Here is a 6000-nt window from a genome sequence, read left to right as displayed (position 1 = left end):
TGTCCTCTATATGCATGGGTAGTCATCTGTGCTGTCATTCCTATATACGGTTTTATATATTACATCCCCATGGGGTGTCAGACACCTTATTGTGGATACATAAACATAGAAACATAGAATTTGATGGCAGATAAGAACCACTTGGCCCATCTAGTCTGCCCCCCCCCTTTTTTTTTTTTTACCATATTTGTATCTCAAACCTTATTTGATCCTTATTTCTTTGTGAGCAGGGCCGATGGCCAGGTGGGCAGATTTATTCATCCATTTCGAGTCAGTCTGCAGCACCGCCTCCTTGGAGGCGCTGTACTGAGCGGACGCGTCATTTGCATAGTGACGTCATGACGCGACCGAGTGGCAAGTACGATCGGTGCGAGCAGGGGGAGCTGAGGGCACAGTGAGACCCCATATGTGAGTCCTGCAGCACCACGTCCTGGGCGGGACAGAGCGGGCGGAGTTTCATGTGTGGTCATGACGCGACCGAGCCGGCCAGAGTATGAGACATGCGGGCAGGGGGGGGGGAGCTGAGTGGGCGGAGTTCCATGTTAAGTCGCGCTGGGTATGAGCTGAAAGGCGCGCGCGGGCAGGGAGCTGAGCAGCAGGTGCAATGCTCAGATGAAAGTGTCTGCCTGCCTGTGCTCGTGCATCCTGCTCACCATGTGCACCGGCTCCTGCCTCCTCCACTCACCTGCCACAAGCATCCAGTCTGCCTGCCTGAGCCCCTGTTCCTGGATTCCGGCAGCAGCACAGCAGACAGACATCTGCAGCATCAGCACTGCAGGGAGAGTGCTGCCCCCCAGCTAGGGTGAGCGCAGGTGTAGACATATCCTTGTTGACTCTCACTCTCTCTCTGTCTGTCCTCTCTGTGCTCTCTCTCTCTCTCTATATCCTCACCCCCCTCTCTCTGTTCTTTCTCTCCCCCTCCATCCCCCCCCTTCACTACTGTGGCATAATTTGAATTAGGGTACTATTGTGTGGTCACGCCCCTACCTAGTGAGGCCAAACCCTATTTTTTGATGCGCGCCTACGGCGCGCACTCTCCCCGCCTAGTGTATGGACAGGGACACCAATGCTTTTTATCTACTCAGGGCACAAAAGTGTATACTTACAGCTCTGCTTTGGTATGCACAGATGTGTCCTCCTCTGCGGTCAACCCCACTGGCGTAACTACTGCCCCCGCAGACCCCGCCGTGGCGTGTAATGGGGATTGCGGTGTGTGGCATAATGTATCACGGACATTGCGGTGTATGTCATAATGTGTCACAGGCATTACGGTGTGTGGTATACTATATCACGGGCATTGTGGTATGTGGTATAATGTCTCAGGGTCATTGCAGTGTGTGGCATAATGTATAACGGGCATTGTGGTGTGTGGCATAATGTGTCACAGGCATTACGGTGTGTGGCATAATGTATAACGGGCATTGCGGTGTGTGGCATAATGTGTCACAGGCATTACAGTGTGTGGCATAATGTATAACGGGCATTGCGGTGTGTGGCATAATGTGTCACAGGCATTACGGTGTGTGGCATAATGTATAACGGGCATTGCAGTGTGTGGCATAATGTATAACGGGCATTGCGGTGTGTGGCATAATGTGTCACAGGCATTGCGGTGTGTGGCATAATGTGTCACAGGCATGACGTTGTATGGTATACTGTGTCACAGGCATAGTGGTATAATGTATCATGGGCATTGCAGTGTGTAGCATAATGTATAACAAGCATTGCGATGCGTGGCGTAATCATGGCATAATATGTCACAGGCATTATGGTGTGAGGCATAATGTGTCGGGGGCATTATGGTGTGTGGCATATTGTGTCGGGGGCATTATGGTGTGTGGCATATTGTGTCGGGGGCATTATGGTGTGTGGCATAATGTCTAAGGTCCATTGCAGTATGTGGCATAATGTATACTGGGCATTACTATAAGGAGGAAAAATGACAAATAATATAAGGGGCATGAATCAGGATTTTTTTTTTTCCTGTGGTGGCCAACGTCTGGGCGTGCAGGTTTCAAAACTGGGGTTTAAGGTAGTCTTTACCTGCAATACCACACCCCTTTCTGCAAAGCCACACCCATTTCAGCAAGGGCACGCCCCTTTTTTGCGGCGCGCGCGCCTTCGGCGCTCGCAAATTCTTCACTTTTCTAATAGCACTTGTGGGGGGGAATGCATTCCCTTTTCTTTTTGTGTGATCTACACCAATAAAGTCTCCGCTTTACCTAACAGAACCAACCAAATGTCTGACTTTGGCACATGATGGAATCCCCTGCAAGAGGATCTTTGTTCTGTGTATTTTAATAGAGAACGATGTACGCTTGTATGTTATATTAATTATATTTGTAAGAGCATAGACTAAGTAGGAGGAGTCAGGAATAGTAAGGGGAGGAGTCAGATGCTGACACCGAGGTGGGCCTGTCTGCTTAAAAAATGCCAGGGCCTATTTTTAGTCCCAGTCCGGCACTGTTTGTAAGGATATATTTATGTCTATCCCATGCATGTTTAAATTGCTCTACTGTCTTAGCCTCTACCACCTCTGATGGGAGGCTATTCTACTTGTCCACTACCCTTTCTGTGAAATGATTTTTCTTCATATTTCCCCTGAACCTACCTCCCTCCAGTCTCAGTGCATGTCCTCGTGTCCTATTGCTTCTCTTCATTTGGAGTACAGTGGGTATAGTATTTATGACTGAACGGGTCTCTCTGTATGCAGCTTAAGAGCTGACGTACACTTTGCACTGCCCTAGTGACCCTAGTGCCCAGAGTCTACAGCGCTGCCGGCTAGAGAAGAGGGGGCCCAGGCGGTGTCTGCACACGGGCCTTCTCCTCTCTAGAAGCACCCCTGCCGATGGTAACTAGTTCTACCATAAATGGCAGAGACCCGATTGGTTCCTCGCCATCATTGGAAGCTGTGGGCCCAATGGTATGTGTGTTTTATTTTAATGCTTAGAGTGCTGCATATATCTGCTGGCTGTGGATGCAGTGAGGACAACACGTGGCTCTCCGGCACTTGTTTAACTACATTTCCCATGAGCCAGCTCCATAGAGGGATGGTGCCTGCCAGGAAGTAGGTGGGGCTGAGCAGCTACTGGTCTCTCATGAGCTCAGCAGTGCGGGGAGAGACGGAGCCTGCCAAGCAGCGTCAGTGTCCTCTGAGTCCCGAGTACTCCTGGCTGGGTATGACGAAGCAGCTACTGAAAGGCTAGCCAGTGGCAGCCACCGGAACCCCCCCAATATCTTGTGTGCATGCATGAAACCTGATGGTAAGAACCATCGATGGTACGTTACAGCATAGTTGTGTACCCAGTGCCAGATTAAGAGCCTCATAGGCCTGGAGCTGAAATTTCTCAAGGGCCTATTGTGTGTTGCCGCAAATACACATACTGTATATACAGCCACATTTTTTTAGACATATACTGTATATACAGAAGGAGCCGCACTCATCTAGTGCGGGTCCATCGCAGATGTGCACTCCCGGCGGGACTAGGCAATCTGGAACCTAGCCCCGCTACGGGAGTGCACAGAGACACTTCCATTATAGTGAAAGGGACGTGCGCACTGCCCGGACACAGACGGAGCCAAGATTAGCATGGCTCCATGTGTGTGTGTGTGTGTGTGTATATATATATATATATATATATGATATAAATGGTGAGGCTAATAATAAGATACAATAGGGGTCTTTAGCCTCCTGAGGAAGCCTTGACACTCCTGAGGAAGCCTTGTAAGAGGACCTTATCTGATTACCTCCTGACGTGGGCACTCACTGTAGACATAGCCTGGACTGCCTAACACATTGCCTATTCATTCAGATAAATCCCCCTGTGCTGTGAACAACAAACCGGAGGATAAAGACCCCTTATGATATGCTTGATTATTTCAACTGTTTGGTACGCATAATACCTATTGAGGTGCTGAATATCCATTGAATTTAACAAGTTAATACTGCACTATGAGGGGTGTATTTTATGCTTGCTGATTTTAGATCCCTTGTGCTGTGAGCAACAGATTGGAGGATTAAGTCACAGTATTTGATGTGCACGATAGAAAACGCACCATCTGGTACGCAGATTACTTATATAAGTGTTGTCAAGTTACTAAACTAAGTGTGAAGTTACTGCACCATCAGACACTTGTCCCCTCTCCCCTATATATATATATATATATATATATATGTAAAATAAAAGTGAGAATAGGCGCCTCCTAGTGTAATATTTGCAGATATAGTGTGACCTTCACCCTCGGTGTCACCCAAGTGATTCAAGGTGTACCGTGAATGGTGGAATTCCAACCACTTCTTTGAATAGCACAGTGTCACGATTCTGAACATATGATAGGATTAGGTGTCATCAGTAATAATCTGGTGGTCCGTTTTCATAGGTTTTGACCACTGATGTCTACTGGTAGCATGTCTGCTACTGGTAGCATGTCTGCATGATGCCTACCAGTAGACATCATAATAATAATAATAACTAGCTGAAATACCTGGCGTTGCCTGGGTTTAAATCTTTAAGTTATTAAGTTATCAATGAGTTGGATGTGACTGTCAACATACTAAAAATAAGTAGCAGCTCTTCCAACACACCCATGAGGTGGCCGCCCAGTGTCGTTTTTGTTTTTGGGGTGTCGCCAGTAGCCCTAATCCCCAGCTTTCATTTCTGTTCAGTTTTTTGTATTTTATTTTTTATTTTGCAGATTTTTTTTGTGTATTTTTTTGTTTTGTTTATGCAGATGTGTACTTTGTACATTTATGTGTATGTTTTTGTTTTTCAATAACTTTTTTTTGTTTTGTATTTGCAGATATGTATTTTTTGTTTTTCTTTTTTTGTGTTTTTATTTGTTTTGTATTTGCAGATATGTATTTTTTGTGTTTTTTCTTTATTTTTGTGTTGTTTTTTATTTTGTATTTGCAGATGTGTATTTTTTGTCATTTTTCTTAAATTTTTTTTTTTTTTTTTCAGATGTGTTTTTTTACTAGTGCATAAGACAAAACAATCTTTGCCAAAAACCAGCCTTAGATTTGCCTGGCTTCACGTCCGGGCTAGTGCCCACCGGCTGGGCAGGGTTAGTGCCTGCCGGCTGGGCAGGGCTGGTGCCTGCCGGCTGGGCAGGGTTAGTGATCACTGGTTGGGCCAGGCTAGGGCCCGCCGGCTGGGCAGGTCTTGGGGCCACCTTCTGGGCCAATCTTGTGCCCCTATTCTTGGCCTGGCTAGTGCCCATCGGCTGGGCATGGCTAGTGCCTGCCGGCTGGGCATACCTAGTGATCTTTATCTGGGCCAGGCTAGGGCCTGCTGGCTGGGCCAGACTTGGGCCCGCCTTCTGGGCCGGGCTTGGGGCCGACGGCTTGGCCCGACTGGGGGCCGACGGCTTGGTCCGGCTATGGCCCGTCAGCTTAGGACCCTCTTGTTTGGCCGGTTGAGGGCCCGCCAGGTTGTTTTGGCGAGGGCTTGCCAGCTTGACAAGACGCCTCACCGCTGGATCAGCTGTGCGCCGCCCCACTGGTTGATCTGGGCGCGGTGCTATATATCTATAGGGATTCCAGCATGGTATTTTTGCTACACCTGCTGTCGGCATCCTCTCACTTTGAGCACTGAACAGATATGGCAGTAAACAGCCTGGGTGGTGATATTTATAGCCTCAGCCTTTCCAGCTGGTTCCAACCGGTTTTATCCAGTTTCAACCGGTTCTAGCCAGTTCCAGCTGGTTCCAACCGGTTCAAGCAAGTCAGATCACAACCATGCAGACTGAGGTGGTGGAAAGTGTGTTTTGTGATTTTGGGGGGCTTTTTTATGCAGGAGGGGGTTGAGTTATATTTTTTGTATGTTTTGGGGTTTTTGTAACCTTTTTTTGAGGAGGATGGTGGGTTGTATTTTTTTGTTTTGTTTTGTCTTTTTATTTTTTGCAGGTTGGTGGGTTGTAAATTCTTTATTTTTTATTTATTTTTTTACGAGTAGGGGGCTTGTATTTTTTGAGTTTTTCTTTATTTACTGTATGTGTATG

Source organism: Pseudophryne corroboree, chromosome 5 (assembly GCF_028390025.1).
Source record: "Pseudophryne corroboree isolate aPseCor3 chromosome 5, aPseCor3.hap2, whole genome shotgun sequence".
Taxonomy (NCBI): Eukaryota; Metazoa; Chordata; class Amphibia; order Anura; family Myobatrachidae; genus Pseudophryne; species Pseudophryne corroboree.
Note: the sequence above shows the minus strand (reverse complement) of the source record.